Source organism: Neolamprologus brichardi, chromosome 11 (genome assembly GCF_056152115.1).
Source record: "Neolamprologus brichardi isolate AB-2024 chromosome 11, ASM5615211v1, whole genome shotgun sequence".
In the NCBI taxonomy this organism is placed as follows: Eukaryota; Metazoa; Chordata; class Actinopteri; order Cichliformes; family Cichlidae; genus Neolamprologus; species Neolamprologus brichardi.
This window is the reverse complement of record NC_142114.1, coordinates 838,229-858,391: the sequence shown is the minus strand read 5'-3', so window position 1 is coordinate 858,391 and position 20,163 is coordinate 838,229. Positions and strand designations below refer to the sequence as shown.

At 39.7% G+C, this 20,163-nt stretch overlaps 1 protein-coding gene across 2 annotated transcripts in view; it reads left to right on the top strand.

Moving 5' to 3' along the window:
- The window catches only part of gask1a (golgi associated kinase 1A), a 94,548-nt gene that overhangs the window by 47,067 nt on the left and 27,318 nt on the right, over positions 1-20,163 (top strand). The window lies entirely within an intron of this gene.

The following is a 20,163-nucleotide window of genomic DNA, read 5'->3' as shown; positions in this document are numbered from 1 at the left end:
AGTTGCCCAAGGACACAACGACCGAGACTGTCCAAGCCGGGGCTTGAACCAGCAACCTTCCGATTACAAGGTGAACTCCCAACTTTTGAGCCACGATCGCCCACAATAACTCTGTGTGTGGCTGCAAATGTAATATGTGGGTTAAAGTTTATAAATGAAATCTTAAAACCTGTTGTTACTAGCTCTCAAATCTTTTCAGTGTCAGTTTGGCTGCAGTAGCAACTGCTGAAGCTGGTAAGCTCCTTGGATGAGAAGAGGGAGGCAAAAAGAGTTAATTGTAGTTGGCCTGAGCTGCAGTTCCTGTCAGATTTTAGCTTGCCTAATGAGCCAAGTGCACTGTCATGTTGCTTTTTGTCAGCCACACTTAGGAGAATTAATGCAGTTATAAAAAAAGATTACATTGCAGATTACGGTGTGAAATTTTAAACCAGTGGTATTTTTTTCTGTTTGTTCACATTTTAACCCTCTCGAGGCAGGCGACAGTTAAAAACTAACAACCTGATTACCCCACATACATATTCTATGAGGTTTTTTTACTCAGAAGTACCACTGCAGGACTTGGTTGTGCATTAGCAACAAAACGTTTAATTTGAGCCTGAGAGGGTTAAAGATAGATGAACAAAAAGTGCTACAGACGTGCTGCTAGACTGATTTATTTGGTTTGAGGGGTTGTGACACCAGTAATGTAATTAGAAAATAGATTGCACTTGCACAGTAGTTCATTTTGTTGGTGAAATACAATTATGAATATATCCATTTTAATCCAGTTTATAAGTAACCCTCCCAAACGTTCCAGGGCCTCCACCATTTCTGCTGAAAAGGATGTGTGCTTCCATTAATGTAATATCCAGGTTTTTCCACCTGGACAGGAAAAACATGACCTTTATAGTTTTCCCTTCCAGAGACTGGATCACATCCTCATTTTCTTTAAAAGACAGTGAAACATTCCCAAGCAGACATAGAAGTATTACCTATTTCTGTACTAAGACGTTCTTAGTTACATACTGCCGACATTTGAATTCTCATGAATTTTTCACAAACATAACATTGCCTACATAACATTTACATTTGGGACAGCTGAGGTCCCAAATTGTAATTCTGGATGGCAATTGCAAAACCTTGTCCCAAACATCACTGTCTATTACAACATTTGAGCAAAATATACCAGGATGTTCTTAGCCGTGCAGGGAATTGAGGGTCGGGGGAGCAATCAAACACACATCACAGGTTCTGCAAACGTGTGTTCTGGTTGTTCAACAGGTGTTTGATAAATTGCTTGTATTGTCTCCCTTACTGTTGGATCATGTTGCACCTATGATTACAAGAACTGGAGTCACTTACTTGAGAAAAACACAATCTGAAGTCTGTTATATTTTCTCCACAGTGGCCTCTGTTCTGATGTGTGTGTGTGTGTGTGTTTCATCCTCAGCCAGACAGTAACCAACACAGAGTATGAGAGATTTCCTGAAATAGTGACTGGAGGGTTCATTTACCTCAGTTGCTTTTATTTCTCATTCCCTTTTTATTCTAAGTGTGATGCCTAATTCTCCTCTCCCTTCCTCCGTTCAAGTCACTGAGTTATGCTGTGCACTGTGGTGACTCACACCTGAGAGGAATTGCTAGGCTAGTTCCAGCTTTTGTCAGCAGTCCTTTATGCAGACAATAAGAAGAGCATCACTCTGATTAGGATTTATCCATTACGACCCTGGGACAGCGCTCAGTTCTATGACCCACTGTGTGCACCTTTGCTAATCTAATATAAATTGCTGTTTCTCAGCAAGTACTCTTTGTGCGTGGGTTTTTTTCATGTGTAGATGACATCACAGGCCATTGTCAGAGATCCTAGTTTTAACTGACCAAGGTTTTTATTTGATCACTTAAGCAAAGTTTTGGGTTTCTTGTGTGACTAACAGGGACACAAACCTCATGTTATGCTTGGGGTTGGTACTATTTTCTCCTTTATTTGTCATCCTGGAGGAGCTGGACTAGTTAAAGGATGTTATCAAAAACCAAACCTAAAGAAAAATCCATTCAGCAGAGGGTTTAGGAGAGGATAACTTAGTTTTAGGGATTTCTCTTCCAGTGCTCCATTTGTCATGTTCATCTGCACCAACGCAGGTTAAATTGATTCTCAGTGGTTTAAGCTTCCTCACTGGATAGAGTGGGCTCCCTGAAGATTAATGTGTTGTTACACTTTGCTGATCAAGTCTTCCGTTCAAGCAGTGCATTTAATGTCTGTTCATCTCATTTTTTTTCAGTAATCTACTGTGACAAATTGTGACAAAGTTCCCACCCACTGCATTTCTTTTATCTTCTGGAAGGCATCACCACTACTGAGTTGAGTTTGCTTAAAATCCATACAGCTACTCACTGAGTTTATTCGATTTTAAAAGAAATAATCAGTACTTTAAAAAGTTTCTGACTTTTTTCTTTAAGAAGTTGGAGAGCAGAGAAATTAGCTTCTATCTGGACAGCGTGTGGAAAGCAGATGTTTATCTCCACCAGAGATGGGCAGTAACACGTTACAAATTTTTTCCAGTAACGCGTTACTGTAATCTCATTACATTTTTCAGGTAACGAGTAAAGTAAGGGATTACTATTGCAAAAACTGTAATTAGATTACTGTTACTTTCCTGTAGGAACGCTGCGTTACTGCGTTACTAAAACCGTGATTTTTTTTTGCGAGAATGTCTCATGACAGTGACGCAAGCGAGTGCGACGTTCGTGACAACAGCTGTGTGCAGATCAACAATGGATCATATATCGAGTGCAGAGAGAGTATGAGCGTGCAGCGTTTAAAGCGTGGAAGTACTGACCTTACTTTAAGTTTGATTCCGTAAAAAGTGACAAAAACATTAGTGTCCGTTGTGCGTGGGAAGAAAACTTCTTTTTACAGCGAAAAAAACCCTAAACTTCCAAGCAAGCACCGAGTGCGCTACCACATAATGGGAAACTCACAGAGAAACTCGCAGATTCTTCCACTGACCGCTGCGGCACACCTGCACCAGGGTATACCTCCGCCTCCGCCACTCCTGCTTTACAGGTGAAAATAGAGCAACAGGACCGCTAGTCTTTGATGTTATTTATTTTCTGCTGTGTTTTACTTGCATCTATTTGAAAGAGTGAGTGTAAACACACACACAAAAAAATAAAAATATTTTATGTGCTGGAATGTGCAGAAAATAAGTTTAAATGTCAAACAAATTTCTTCCAGTCAGAGAATGTTGCATATAATTTAATGTTTGCTTGATGCATAAAGTTAAAAGATTAAAACTAATAAAACAAGTTTTAAAAAGAGACTTTTCCATTTGATTACATTTTGTATGATGGATTATTCAGAAAAAGTAGAATTAGGCAGAAAGATCTATTGCTTTATCACCTATTCAGGTTGTAAATCATAGTTACATGTTAATAAGTAACTAAGTAATTCATTACTTTTGAAAATAAGTAATCAGTAAAGTAATGGGATTACTTTTTGGGGGAAGTAATCGGTAATTAGTTACTGATTACTTTTTTAAAAGTAACTTGACCAACACTGACCTCCACTTTTATAAATTGGACTAACATGATGAATAACGTGCAGCATGTTGAATTTTGGGTAATGTAGGTTTTGACAGAGAAGAAAAACATGTGGATTAATGCATTGGATTTAACAGACGGTGAGCTTTTTTTAGTGGAGTAAGATGATCTAATAAGACTGCAGTCTTTCAAATGTCGGAGGAAACCTGAGCATTAGTATTAAACTGATACAAGCGTTTAAACACCACATATGCATGTCTTTGCCAGCAAGGTCATCAGAGGCAGATGCATTTAAGCTTTTTTATAATCCAAGCACTGCATCCATGTTCCCGCAAACACAATAGCCTCCTTCTCTTCCTAATGCAGCAGATGTGTAACTATGTTTTCTTTTTAAATCTATTCTAGTTTTTTTTTTCTTAACAGCAAATAACACAGTCAGGTTGGCAAGTTTTTCCCCAGAGAAAACTCACAAATGTCTGGTGTTTATATTATGCTAGAAAGAATCTGTTGTGTAATGTCACTGCTTGCGGTAAGAATTCACAGGAGCCAATATATTTTACATACAATGTACCATATGTAATTTTTGAAAGTACATCTTGTGTTAGTGACTAAGTAAGTTGTAGCAGTGCAGTAACTGCCAAGTTAAGAATCACCAGACTGTTGGCATGTTGTATGAAGCACCTCGAGTTACTTTTAATACTTTGATGAAGGAGCTGAAATAAAATTGAGTGTTTCTGGGTACAAAAAAAAAAAGCAGTGCATCTCTTTTAGCGACAGGCTGAACATCGTATAAGTAACGAGTAGCAAACTGTACAGATGGAATTTATGTGCATGTCGCTGCCAGTACGCTTAAGCTCTGGACTGCAGTTTTCCTGGATTTATCACAGGAGACATTTCCAGCACCTGTCATTGCTTCCCCTGTGAGAAAACAATGACGGACATCTTTGCAAATGGAAACATGAACTGCACAAAATGAAACAAATATAACAGCAGTGATAACATATTATAACGCATTTTATTTAAAATTCAACTGATTTTTGGTGTGACTTTGAATCCAGCCCTCACAGGGTGGGTGGTTTCGGTTTCCACTGAGCATTAATACGCCAGTAAAGATGTTATAATTTAATATTTCTTTCAAGATCTGATGTGTGAGTTAAATCATCCCTTAAGTAATAATTGTGAGTATATGATGTGATTAATTGCTCAGTCCTCATTCATTCTATCTTTTAACTCTTTTGTTAGTTTGAGTGTGTGCTGGAGCATGCCAGAGCTGACAGGCTGATTTTTTTTTACATCATGGATTAACTTAATGAGCAACACCAGAAGTGTTTCTGTGGATTTTTGCTTGTGTGTGCAAAAAGTGTGCGCCTGTGTCTGTGAGTATAGATCCAGTACCATCGGTTCAATTAAAAATCCAATATAGCTCCCGGTGTGTATATTAGTATGTGCACCTTTGGTTCTCCGGGTCTGTGTCTTTGGGTTTGCAATTTTAGTGGAGCTCGTTTAAAAAGTGTCAGCTGCTAATGATCCTGTCAGAGCTGCTGTTTCTGTGCTAAACGACAGCCTGCGAGTAGAGAGCGGAAACTTGACAATGATAGGTAGTTACTTTGTAGTATATGGGAATACTACACTAATGATTGGGAGTCATTCAGTGTGGATATTTACAACATTTATTAGTACACTGATGAGAAACCAAATCAAATGGAAGCACTAAAGGATTCAGAGGTACAAATGCAATAAGTAAAAGCAGTAAGCTGTAATGAATCCCCCCAGGAACGTCACTGAGCTGTGAGGGTAGTCCGGGGGCCACGATCGATTAGGATCTTTTCATGTAATTTGGCCACAAGTCTCCAGCATCCTGAAATTACTCACTTTGAACGGAGACAGTATGAAGGAAACACGGCAGTCTGAGAGTCCTGGATAGAGCGTCTATGGTCTGAGCTCAATGTTCCCTACATCTTCCTCGCTGACTCACAGAACTGCGTATCATGAAGAGTGATGAGTAAATGTCCTTCAGAACTGAGTGAAAATGCTGGAGACATGCGTAACTTATCTGATTACCTGTAGTGTGTGGGAAGAGGCTTTCCTCACAGCCCTATTCTCTCTATTCCACTATTACCCTGTGGGATGGTTGCCCCCTCTCTTTGTCTGATGCTTAATTTCTTTAATTAATGAAGAAAAAACATACATTTGAAATGTGTAATTTTGTAATTTATGTTATATTTTTAGCTTGTAATTTGAGTTTTCCATAAAAAGGCGATGACAAGGCTTTAGATTTGAAAATCATATAGGAGAAACAGAAATACAATGTTAATAAGAATGAATAAGAAAACAGCAACAATGTTCATAATTGTACTGTTTCAGCTACAAAAATAAAAGGATCTTTTACTGCTTTTACATTTCCAGTTAGAAATAGGCATTTATTGGAGATTATGTATCGGAATTTCAGGAGTGGGACCACGCCTCCAAACACGCTCCTTCCGGTTGTCATCTATATAGGTTCACCCAGTTCTGCGAGCTGTTCATTCTCGTTTACGTGCCCCACCCTCCCTCTCTCCTTGTTCTCAATTCTTTAACTTCTTCACTCCTATTTAGTACATGGGGATCTGCCAGGCCTGGGAGCCGTCGCCAGTCCCCTTCCAGCCCTTTCCCCAACCGCAGCTCAATTCATGTCCAAGCATTCACCTTTAACTACTAAAACGCTGTCTAACCTAAAATGAGAACGTGGGCCCAGCTAGTGAATTTAAATTTACTGTGCTGTTGCTGAGGCAACCAGCACCACATAAGTTTAAGGTGAATTGTTTCTTACATTTTACCATAAAGCACAAGTGTACAGTTACCATTAGCTTAAATTAAGCAGAATGTGAATCTGCCATTTCCTCATTTGCAGAAATAAAGTGGTGAAACATTTTATGTTGCGCTCCAGCAGCACTGCACATGTGGCTCTATGCATTAGAGGCATTAGTTGTGTTTCATGCCAAGTTTTTTCTCTGTATGTTTTTAGGGGAGTTTAGAGTAGCAATTCAATTCAATTCAATTCAATTTTATTTATATAGCGCCAAATCACAACAAAAGTCACCTCAAGGCGCTTCATAGATACAGAGAAAAACCCAACAATCATATGACCCCCAAAGCAAGCACTTTGGCGACAGTGGGAAGGAAAAACTCCCTTTTAACAGGAAGAAACCTCCAGCAGAACCAGGCTCAGGGAGGGGCGGGGCCATCTGCTGCGACCGGTTGGGGCGAGAGAAGAAAAACAAGACAAAGACATGCTGTGGAAGAGAGACAGAGATATGATTCAATGCACAGATGTCTATTAACACATAGTGAGTGAGAAAGGTGACTGGAAAGGAAAAACTCAATGCATCATGGGAATCCCCGGCAGCCTACGTCTATTGCAGCATAACTAAGGGAGGATTCAGGGTCACCTGGTCCAGCCCTAACTATATGCTTTAGCAAAAAGGAAAGTTTTAAGCCTAATCTTAAAAGTAGAGATAGTGTCTGTCTCCCGAATCCAAACTGGAAGCTGGTTCCATAGAAGAGGGGCCTGAAAACTGAAGGCTCTCCTTCCCATTCTACAAGAAAATCCAAATTTAAAACCCAGAGACTAATTCCTGTGCCAGTTTGCAAATGTGCCTATATCTGGATATTTATGCAGTTAGAAAAGCTGAGATATTTTTTTGCTTGATTTGGTCAAATGCCTTTCGTGGTAAGTTGGTAATGCAGCCCGTGATCAGCACACCGTCACTGTGAATGATAACAAACATTAGAGGTAGGAATCATGACATTATCACTTCCCTCACAATACTTTTTTCAACTGTAAATCATGTCTGCGCCCCAGTATTTGTGTTTCAGGTCCTGGATTAATATTCTTTGATTTAGTGTTATTCATGTTTTCCCTATTTGTCTCTGTGTGTTATATGCGTAGTTTCTAGTCTCTAGTTTTCTGCCTTCCCTGTGTTCCACGGTTAGTTCCTCTTGTCTCCATGTTTCATGTTCCCTCTGTTCTGTAGTTGTCAAACAGCTAACAGATCATCTGCAGAGGAATGGTTTATTTGAAGAGTTTCAGTCAGGTTTCAGAGTTCATCACAGCACAGAGACAGCTTTAGTGAAGGTTACAAATGATCTTCTTATGGCCTCTGACAGTGGACTCATCTCTGTGCTTGTCCTGCTAGACCTTAGTGCAGCATTCGATACTGTTGACCATAATATCCTATTAGAGCGATTAGAACATGCTGTAGGTATTACAGGTTCTGCACTGCAGTGGTTTGTATCATATCTATCTAATAGACTCCAATTTGTGCATGTAAATGGAGAGTCCTCTTCACACACTGAGGTTAATTATGGAGTTCCACAGGGTTCAGTGCTAGGACCAATTCTGTTTACATTATACATGCTTCCCCTAGGCAGCATCATTAGAAGACATAGCATACATTTTCACTGCTATGCAGATGACACCCAGCTCTATCTGTCCATGAAGCCAGATAACACACACCAATTAGTTAAACTGCAGGAATGTCTTAAAGACATAAAGACTTGGATGGCCGCTAACTTTCTGCTTCTTAATTCAGATAAAACTGAGGTCATTGTACTCGGCGCTGAAAAGCTTAGAAATATGGTATCTAACCAGACTCTTACTCTGGATGGCATTACCTTGGCCTCCAGTAACACTGTGAGGAACCTTGGAGTCATTTTTGACCAGGATATGTCCTTCAACGCACATATTAAACAAATATGTAAGACTGCGTTCTTCCATTTGCGCAACATCTCTAAAATTAGAAATATCCTGTCTCAGAGTGACGCTGAAAAACTAGTTCATGCATTTATTACTTGCAGGCTGGACTACTGCAATTCATTATTATCAGGATGTCCAAAAAACTCACTGGAAAGCCTTCAGCTAATCCAAAATGCTGCAGCAAGAGTCCTGACAGGGACTAGAAAGAGAGAGCATATTTCTCCTGTTTTGGCTTCCTGTTAAATCCAGAATTGAATTCAAAATCCTGCTCCTCACATACAAGGTCTTAAATAATCAGGCCCCATCTTATCTTAATGACCTTGTAGTACCATATCAGCCTATTAGAGCACTTCGCTCCCGCTCTGCAGGCCTACTTGTTGTTCCTAGAGTATTTAAAAGTAGAATGGGAGGGAGAGCCTTCAGTTTTCAGGCCCCTCTTCTGTGGAACCAGCTTCCAGTTTGGATTTGGGAGACAGACACTATCTCTACTTTTAAGATTAGGCTTAAAACTTTCCTTTTTGCTAAAGCATATAGTTAGGGCTGGATCAGGTGACCCTGAATCCTCCCTTAGTCATGCTGCAATAGATGTAGGCTGCCGGGGGATTCCCATGATGCATTGAGTTTTTTCTTTCCAGTTACCTTTCTCGCTCACTATGTATTAACAGACCTCTCTGCATTGAATCATGTCTGTTATTAACCTCTGTCTCTCTTCCACAGCATGTCTTTATCCTGTCTTCCTTCTCTCACCCCAACCGGTCGCAGCAGATGGCCGCCCCTCCCTGAGCCTGGTTCTGCCGGAGGTTTCGTCCTGTTAAAAGGGAGTTTTTCCTTCCCACTGTCGCCAAAGTGCTTGCTCATAGGGGGTCATATGATTGTTGGGTTTTTCTCTGTATCTATGAAGTACCTTGAGGCGACATTTGTGGTGATTTGGCGCTATATAAATAAAATTGAATTGAATTGAATTGAATTGTTCCTAGTCATCGTGTCTCCATGTCACAGTGTCAAGTCTGCGTCTTTGTAAAAGTCTCATGTTTCCTTTTTTATTTTGATAGTTCCTTGTCCTCTGTTCGGTGTATTCAGTTTTGCTTCCTCCTCGTCTCGTTATGTCTGATTAGTCCTGTGCCCTGTGTTTTCCTCTGTGCATTGTCGCATCGTACTCCCTCATTGCTGTCGTTTTTCTCTGTGTTGCCTGAGATCTTCTGGTGTTGTGTTTTTCTAGTTGTCATGGTGCTGGGTCGTTGACCCAGCGTTTTGTGTTTATTATGATTATTTTCCTCTGTTCTAGTTATTCTGATTTTGGTATTCTGTGTCCTCCCCCCTTGTGTCCGGTTCGTGTTCTAGATTTCCTGTTTTATTCTGAAGGTCTCTGTCTGTTGTCATTGTGTTCAGCTTGTGTCCTCCAGTCATCATGTGTATTAGGATCAGCTGTTCTTCCCTCCTGTGTGTGATTACCCGATTACCTTGTGTGTGTATATTTAGTGGGTGTCGGTTTGTGTTCGTTGTCGGCTCGTCTGTGTTTCTTGGTGTCCTGTTCCTTAGTCTGCGTCTCTCTGCTCCTCTCTCCGTTTCGTTATGATTTCAGGTTTGCTCTTTAGTTTTTCCCAGTTTAGGTTTTCGTTAGTAATTTCTCATGCTTCGTTGCCTGTTTCTGCCACTGCCACTTTGTAAATAAACGTCACTCTCATCACCAGTCGCTTGCCTGCATTTTGGGTCCTCATTCATTCCACAACACGACTGCTGCCCCAGCCGTGACACTAGTTTCCTAGTTTATGTTCCTAAGTTCCTAGTTTCCAGTGTCGGTTTTGTTTTTCTCTGTTGTAATATTCCGAGTCTTTTTCAGTTCGACCTTTTGTTTGGGTCCTAATCCTGCCTGCCACAGCTGTAATATGACAGGGAGACCCTCCTGCATCCTTCCTGTCTCTACTGCTGCTTGGTCTTCACAGTTGGTTGTGGTTCCTGTGGTCATGTGGACTCTGTGTTGTGATGTTTGTACTCTGGTGATTTGGGTGATTTTGGTGGCAGTGGAAGTGTCCTCACTGCTGTTTGTTTCTGCTTGTTCCTTTTTTCGGTGTTTGGTTTCTGGCTTTCATTGTGATACATTTTGATGCAGATTGGATAGTGAAGAATATCACAATGATGTCTTCACAAATTTGCAACAAAACCAAAAAACAATGTTGCATCAGAGGTATACTAGGTTATCTTACTTCGCTTTTTCTTAGTAACCAGCACTGTTACTAAACCCTGCCATAATTTGGAGATAGTGTGTTATCAGTTTGTGACTGAATGGGGTCAGGTTAGCAATTACATGCAGTATGTTTCTGATAATACAGCAAATAACTGTGATGAACTGTCAAAAATCACCATAGACAGAAATTCACAATTAATTATTACATTTGCACTCAGTGACCTTCCTGTTCTTTAGGAGTATAACGAGAATACAACCAGCTGGAACCCAGTTGCTTCCAGTCCCCTCGTGCTAAATGGGACTTTGTCAAGCTAAGTGTGTCGGGTGGTTTTTTGGTTGAGCTGATTTATAGTAAGTTTGCTCGCCTAACATTATCTCGATATTTAGTGTCCCTGTATCGGTACATGCAAAACATACTAAAATACTAAAAATTAAATACTATGCTCTATCAGTTAATTCTCACAACCCTAATGAACATAAGGTGACAGTGTACTCGGTCTGTCCATCATTTGTTGAGGTCACATGACACTGTGGCCCTATCACCCTGCTGAAAGACTTTCAGCTCTTATTTCTGTCACAGGAGTGAAACTTGGAAAAAAAACCTCTCAAGTAAAAATTGACATGTTTACTTCTACCAAGTCAAAATTATAAACTAGAGAAGAAATAACAGCTCAAAACAATAGGTCAGTCACACTGATGTTATTGAACCTGTTCCATAAAAATCACTAGTGAACACTGAGCACGAGTTTGAAAAAGAAGAGTTTACCTTCAAACATCCTCTTATGTTTGAAATTGGAAACTCAAAATGAACACGGTACATCAACTGACTCAAACACACTGTCCTTTATTCTGTGCCTTTAAGCGTTTTCTACCTACCGTGCACAGAGACACTATGACAGCTGCGGCTGGAGCATTTTGGGTTTCAGTGCCTTGCCCAAGGACACGTTGAATGTGCCAGGGATTGAACACACATTTCAATTGGGTTCAGAGGAGCCTTTTATCAGTGGCTGTCTTGGAACTCAACAGGCCTTTTTTTAATGAGGCTGCAACACTGACAGTGAAGATAAATGTAACATTTATCCCCTCATTATTCTCAACTGCCATCTGGCTCTTAAAACAAACAGTTTGATAAGCCAGTAAGTTGGCCTGCTGGTGACATTAGACATTAAATAAAGGTTCAGTGTATTGTACCTGTTGTTTCAATTGAAAATGTTTTGTTCTTTGAGTCAAGGGCATGCTAGTCAGCTAAATGTTTAGGTGCTGCAGGTGCATGTGGACCTGTGAACCTGCAGGGAACGAGAGCTATTGCTGTTTGCTAATCTTAGCCATACTGGCTTACAGAATGTGATTAATGGTTCGTAACGGCTAACAATAAATGTTTATATAGATAATGTGTGACATTTTCAGCTCTCTTTTCACAACACAGAACCAAATGAGAATTTTTACTCTAAGAGATTAAGAAAATGTCTCGTGACTACAGATACAGTACTGGTGCATTGGTGACTTGCAGTATACATTTACAAGGTACTGGCTACATTTCTGTTTGTTTACTGTTTGATTAAGAAGGTGGGATTCAGTTGGCCATATCTTGGTATGTTTACACACACACTTCAAAGCAACGACTGCAAATAAAGCCTGGCTCCTTAGATTAGAGCTGCCCACAGTAATCCTGTTTACACCACTGGAAATACGCTTGAGATTATCCAGAGGAAATTTTGTTTCTACTAAATTAAAGAAAAAGCTCCCATCAAAGCTTTTGACAGCTTTGATCGTGCTCAGGGTGGCAATAAATGTGAAATCTGGGTAATTGTTCTAGGCTGGAGTTGGATTCGCAGTTTGTGTGCCAAGTTTTTCAGACTGTGGTGGTGGAGTTAAGGATCATACATTCAAACACACCTACACATATTGACACTGACCTTACTTATGTTCACTTAATGAAGACATCTGCTAGCAATACAGTTGTTCAGACTCACTAGCCAGTTAAGTGTGCATCTCTGCTGGGTTGGACCCAGTTTTGCATTGAGAACCGTCTTAATTCTTCATAGCACAGATTCAACAAAGTGCTGGAAACACTCGTCAGAGATTTTGGTCCTTACAGACATGAACAGCATCACACACTTGCTGCAGATTTGGAAAATCTCTTTTTCAGTCTATTCTCTGTAAATCATAGAGACGATTATATTGGAAAATCTGGGTGGACCAGCAGTTCCTGATATACTCAGAACACCCATGTCACATTCAAAGTCACTAAATCACTTTTCTTCCTCATTCTGATACTTAGTCTTGACCATACTTGCATGCCTAAATGGATTGATTTCCTGCCATGTGAGTGGCTTTTTAGATATTTGTGTTAACGACGCAAGTAACAAATTGCCTGGTTAGTGTATTTAAAGGTATTTTTCCCAAAGGGAGGTGGGATCTATGGTTGTTACTAGAATTTTAAATTTGTATTTTAAATACCGTTACAAATACAAAAAAATACAAACAATGGCGTTTAAAAAAAATACATTTAGAAAAGTACAAACCAGTACCATGTGACTGTTGTGTAAATGCTAATAGTTGGGTGGCTAACACTGACATGCACAGTGAGGCTAACATTTATGATAAGTGTTCAATACTTGAGGGGAAGGCTGTGTGTCAACTGGAGTAGGCAAAGATGATTCTGTTGCCATCAGTACTGTTACAAATGAGTATCTAATCCCACTGTAATTTTTAATATTGATTAGTATCAATATTATAAGTTTTGTCTTATGTTATGTCCTCCAAGCAGAAGCAATACAAGAACACAACACTAATGGCTAGAAAAGAAACTAAACTGTTTGCCTAATACAGACCAAGGGACAAAATATTCCCTGTGGTTTCATGTATGATGGGAAATAATAAACATGCGCATTACGCAGAAGAAACAAAACAGCATACATCTGCAAACCACAGCTGTCGGATTTGCCCAAGAATCCTTATATTTTTTACTTCTTTTCTAGCATCATCATTAGCTGACAGTTGTCTGTGCATAAACGGGTGTAAACAGGAACTTCTTAGAATTAAACCTGCACAATTTTATTTGCAGCAATTCTACAAATCTGCCTGTATGCTAGTGCTAGAATGCAGGAGAGAGAAATATATCAAATATAACGTTCTGTGGACAGGATTAACCGAACATGACATCTGTTGAAAAACAGGTGGTGATTTTAAGTTGTAATTATTCCTCTAGCGGTTCTGAAAACCAGCTCACAGGTGTACTACACAGTAAATTATTAAACCCCCAGTTAGGCGAGGTAATATTAGATACCTCTGTTTTTTTCATACCTTGACATTTTTCACTGAGGTGTATCGCAGCGTTTGTAAAAACGAAAAGAAAAAGAACAGAAAGGTGCAGAGCAGCTGGTGATGGAAGGCGCTCATGCAATGAATGTGAACAAACAAACAAGTTAATGTCTGATTTAACTTTGCTTCCCTCTCTACAAACTAAAAACACTAATTTGGATGCCTGTAGTCCATGTTGTCTCGACAGCTGTCCAACCTTCTGGGCTAATAAAAGCATTAGGATACTAGCTACAGTGGTTTCTTTGTACTAGACCAGTTGATTAGTCTAACGTATTGTTTAAGTAAGTATTATGTAGGGAACCCTAACCTTATTCCACAGATTCCTACAGGAGGACTTGATGATATTACTGAGTCCACTGCAGCAGCAAAGGGTTACTCTCTTTAACTAGAGGTGATGCTCATGTTATCAGTTATCAGTGGGACGAAACCCACAACATTTGCAAACAGTTCTCTAGTTCGACATTGTTTTCTACTTCTTGTCTCCCTCTTTTAAAGCTCACTGAAATTAACTGGCTGTTTACTACTACATATTGCATATTATATCTTCATGCAGTGCATAGGGTCACACGACTGAATTCAGAGACATTATAGAAGAGGGACATGGCACTCAAATACAAATGAATAAAAATATATATGCAAATGACGTAATGGGAAAGATGGTGTGCACCTGTTCATCTATTCATAACAAATGGAGGGTGCTACGTTACTGTAGTAAAATGTTGAGCATTTACTTTTATTTGGGTCATTTATATCATCCATCCATCCATCCATTCACTTCCGCTCATCACTTCCAGGGTACACCCTGGACAGGTCGCCAGTCTGTCGTAGGGCTAACACACAGAGACAGACAACCATTCGCGCTCACATTCACTCCCGCATTCACACCTATGGGCAATTTGGATTAATCAATTAACCTATCCCCACAAACCCCCACATTTATATCTGCAGAAATTTAAAAAAAAAAATAGAAAAAAACAGAAAATAACCAAGAGGGTGTAAGTTGAAGCTACAGCTTATATAACACCAACCTGATGCAAGAAACTCAACATATAAGGAAAATTAGAACAGTGACAGTTTTAATCTCCCACTTAAAAAAGTAGTCACGACAGAGAAGAAAAAGAAAGAAAAGGTAGACCGTTCACGTCAAACCCAGCTATAGATGAACTCTATGTATACAGAGCGTCTTCACACTGAATATTTAACACCGTTCTGAATAATTACGTTCAGTTCTTTTCATGTCACCTTCTCGGTGTCAGGCTTGTCGCGACATGCGCTGCTTGCACTGTGGTGACTGCACCCTGCCGCTAATTTTACAACGTCCAATAGTCATTTGGACCTGCTTTGTTCTGTCCACACTCTCAGATGGAATGTGTATCTAACACCCATCGACAGTGTGTGTGTGGGATGGAATATGAATAACCCATGAGGCTGCTCTCTCCCCCTCTAGATGTCAATCCCTGTAATAGGGCCAAGCTCTAATAGCCTCCTATTGATTTGCTGAGAGCCGATGAGGGCGCCTCTGAACACTTGTTTCTACCTTCTCCCTTAACACCTCCCTTGACTCTGATAGCAGGGAACCAAACACCAAAGGCGCAGGAAGAATAGTGTGAAGGACACATATTCTCACACATACAATGGCAGTGAAGAACACCCTGGGTAGGATAAGGGAACTGAGGCTAAGGTAACAATTTGAGTGTAGGTTTAAAAAATGAAAGGTACACTGTTTCAGACTGCTACCTAGCTGTTTGTGCTATAGCTGCAAGGAAAGAAATCGACCAAAGCTTAGCACGCTCAGCATGTTTCTGATGGGCTCGGATTATATTCTGAAATCGTTTCACAGTGTGATCAAACCAGCCTGAAGCCAATCACTCCAGTCTGATACCCAGAGAGCAGAGCCAAATAGTCCTTGCTGAAGATAAACAGCTTGGTGATTTTCTTATTTTCTGAGATTTATTAAAATGTGAACATAGATTTTAATGACATCAGGTTAAAATTTTGGGTTGTTTGTCTATTCAGTTTGTGGAAATGTTGAATTCTCCTCAAGCTGGCACTAAAGAAAATTGTGTGAAGCTTCAGCACCAGCGTAAGCTTTCACCACGTCCAAAAAAGGGGTTGTCCCCTCTCCACCACCTTTAAAGGGCTTTGATTCCGTAAATGCACCTCAAGGAGAGAGGTGGCTTATGGAAGACCTTAAGAAGAAACACCAGTGTGTTTTAGCCTTTTTTATTAATTATTGTGAGGTGCAAATTTGTCTCAGTACAGCAATCGAACCTGTTTATCCGGCACTGAACTGCAGAGTATTTTCCTCCAACAGAAGAAGACATTTTGCAATATGAAAAAAACTCATTAAATCATTTAGAGATCCAATATCTGATTTAACAATTGACATCTTAGATCTAAACTTTAAACTTTCAGTTTATCAAATGCCTCTAAGCAGTCCTTACCTTTAATCTAACCTCTCTTCTTCCTCTCCTGTCTTTGTTATCTTTCTCCATCTCTGAGTGAATTTAGCTCTCATTCTTTTCTCTCCCTGTGAAATATAGCAGCTGTTACCTTCTACCTAAAAAAACATTCCTGCCTTTATGCTCGCCCCTTTTCTGTAGTGCTAGCTAGATGCTAACTTACCTTACTTACCATAACTTACGAACTTTGCACCCATTCCAGTGTCGTGCCAATTTTAAAAAATTATATGGTTTTGCAGCCTTCATATTATTCATCTCTGAAATAATAACTCTCCCTAAATATGCTGAACTGAAAGTAACAAGTCTGTTTTGAAAATGTTAAGAGTAGAAAGTATAAAGATAGTGTAGAAAAAGGTCAAAAAAAAAATATTCAAGTAAATTACACATAAATAACACAGGTATGTGTACTTACTTCCTACCTCTGGTGATGTATAAACTTCATAGTGTTTACATTGTAGTGTTATTGGTATGACTCAGATAATGTTATAGGACACTTACATATATTATTTGTATATTGTCCGTATGGTGTCTTGGTACCTGTAGTTCATTTACTCTTGTCTGAATCAGTTGATGAGTTTGTAAACTTGTTTTCACACAGAGTTTATGTTGTCACATAAACTCCAAGCGAACCAAAATATGTTCAGTCCGCTCAATGGCCAGATGTGTCTGGTAGTTGGTTCAAATTGAGGTCGGATAATGTTCACAACAGAAACGAACCGATCTGGAGTTTCTTTGGAGCTTACAGCACCTCCTCCCAGGGGTCTTGGTGCGTTTGTTTTGGTCTGCACCCAAGTGTAATTACTGTGTTCACACCTGCACATATTAATCACAGCAAGGGGGGAAGACCAGAATTCGATTTAAATGGGCTAAACGGAGGTGTGACAACACCCTCAAAAATCTAATAGACAGTATTTAATAAGTGTAAACGAAGAAATCATAATAACCCCGTGGAAGAGATAATGAACACATTTAAGAATAATGTTCTCTTTTAGTTTTTAGGCCATAACAGCAATAGCTCTTTAACAGGTGGGTACAAATGCCTTCCAGGTGAAGTTTTTCAGGTCGACCAACTGAGAAGAGACCCCGTGACAGACCCAGGACATGTTAGAGAGGCTATGCGTCTACTGGGGGCTACCAGGAGAGGGATGTAGCTCTGCTTATACTCCTACCCCATGATGAGTAATGCAGAAAAAAGTCATACCCACCTTGAGACATTTTCTTTTTCAATCCAAGCCTTCAGACTGCTCATTCCCCAGTCTGGAAATCTTGATGCAACTTTTATCACACTAGGTTCCCCTTTGATTCTTAAGCTACAACTAGTTATTCAAAATGCATTTCCTGGCCTTCACTCTATCACATGTGAATTTGTTATTTACAATCCAATATAACTTTCATGGTGTCTAATCTGTTCTCTGCTCTGAGTGACTGATGATGCATGTAACAGCATTATGCATAGCCTTTTTTTCAATTAGCAATTATAAACCTGTGCAGTCATTTTAAGAACAAATGATATGGTAATTCATGCGCATAGATTTCCTCATCCATTTTTTACTACAATGACCCCAATGCACTGCGCAAATGTGCTCGATAAGTTTCATAGCAGTTGAGCATGTAATAGGCAGAAAGCTGGCTTTAAAATAATCTTAGTGCTAATTTTCCTCCTCTGCATATACTTTATTTGCAAAGTACTTTGTTACAAATACATTACTGAGCAATATAATCAAGATTTATCTCTAGTAAGACTCAGCCTGTGGATGAAGTCCACCATCTGGAGCAGCAGTTGGCTGTAGTCCCTCTTGACTGCAGCACTTGTGATCTTGGCATAATGGTGCATGAAACAGTTCTCCACCTGTTGCAGGTTCCAGTTAGAGTGGCCCTCCAGCTGTCAACAGCTGCAGTACAAGAACTGTAGAGCTGGAGTTTATCTCACAGCTGGTTAGCTGGTTAGACTCAAGCTAGCACAAAGTGACAGACTATTAACACTGAGCAGAGCTTAAGAGCAGAAGCCACTAACAGGGAAGCCTGATGACCACCGCAGGGGTGAAGATGATCTGGTGAAAATCCAAACACCGCCCCAAGGCGGACCCACCGTTGTCAACTCCAAAAAAAAACATGGCAACAAAAAAATAGAAAACACCCTTGCCATGACACAACCACAATGGCTGCACCCTGCAAACGGACCACTAATTAACCGCTGTGATTCCTGGACAGACCTCTTTTCATTATATATGAGGCAAACCTAGACAATCTTAGGAAGGTGGTTTTAATGTTATGCTTGTACATTGTATCTCCACAGGGTGCCAAATAGTAAATAGCATAGAAGAAATACATATATTGAAATTATTTTAAAAAAGCAGTCTGCTCCCTGGGATTCTGCTTTGAAACATTTTAATTGTGTGCAAAAAATGCTAAGTGCTCTCCTGATAATTTAGTATTCTTATTTTTGCCATCCAGCCTATCTGAAAAACTATTAGATGGACTTCCATGAGATTTGGTTTCTTAGTGTTGGGACCATATTCAATTCAATTCAATTTTATTTATATAGCGCCAAATCACAACAACAGTCACCTCAAGGTGCTTTATATTGCAAGGTAGACCCTGTAATAATACATACAGAGAAAAACCCAACAGTCATATGACCCCCTATGAGCAAGCACTTTTGCAACAGTGGGAAGGAAAAACTTCCTTTTAACAGGAAGAAACCTCCGGCAGAACCAGGCTCAGGGAGGGGCGGGGCCATCTGCTGCGACTGGTTGAGGTGAGGAAAGGAAGACAGGATAGAATATGCACAGAATTATGCTGCTTAGTATTAATATGTAGTTGGAGTTGTGAAACCACAAAAAGTGGATTGAAAGCAGAGGAAAGAGCAACGCCTACACGAAGTCAAATTTCATTAGAGTGAAAAAAGTAAGGAGCAGTACATGCTGCCCACACTGAGACTGAACGCTGAAAAGTTGAAAGAAGAAAGCACCAATAGACATAGCACCAGAGGAAAGTGTTTATGGGGATAAATGGAAAATAAGGTCTGATTGCCACGTTAAATAGGTTGCTGAACACGTGATGATGCAGTGTATCACTCTGTTCCAAATGGACACACGCAGTGGAAAAATAGATTTGAGTAAATCATACTCCCCAGATGCACTTTACAATTTGTTCCACTTTAATATTGTGTTGACTCTGACCGCAGAAAGCTGTCTCACTCTGAGGCTTGCTGGCAGTGTAAGTCAATATTGGCTTAGTCTCCACAAAGCTGCTGGACTGTGCTCAAAATCACTATATTCCAGTGTGGGAGTGAAATGTGGCAACGGGGTGAGAAGTCTCCTCAAACAAGCACACAAGTGAGAAGAAACAGCAGAGGTGCATCTTTAGTACACAACAAACACACAATCACCTCTCACACATTCTCACCTAGTGTTGACTTGAGGGCAATAGGGTCATGTGAGTCATACACCCTTGAACACGCACACAAACCTTCCTTACTACATATACACACAAACCCTTGCAGTTGACCTGAAGGCAGATCTCATCAAGGTTGTATCTGTTTGTTTCTCACTCTGTCAGTCTCTGCCTTCAACGCCAGGGAGTAAATTACACACTGTAAAACCCAATAAGTTAATTTAACTCAAAACTTTTGGTGAAACTGATTACATAAAATATTTTAAGTAACTAAAACTTAAAAATAAAAGTTAAATAAACACACTTTATTTATTAGCTTTAGATAAATATTTTTAAGTACCACTGATAAATGTTTTTATGTTATATCCACATTTTTGGTTTAGTACTCTGTACTTGATATTTTGAGTTTCAAGTACAAATCTAGCTCAAGTAACTATTAGGAATTAATATTTAGTTTCAAAATGTTAACCATTTTAAGCTAATACAACTCAAAAATTTAAAATACAAATGCTTGTAATATCGAAATCTACTGTGTTTTGAAT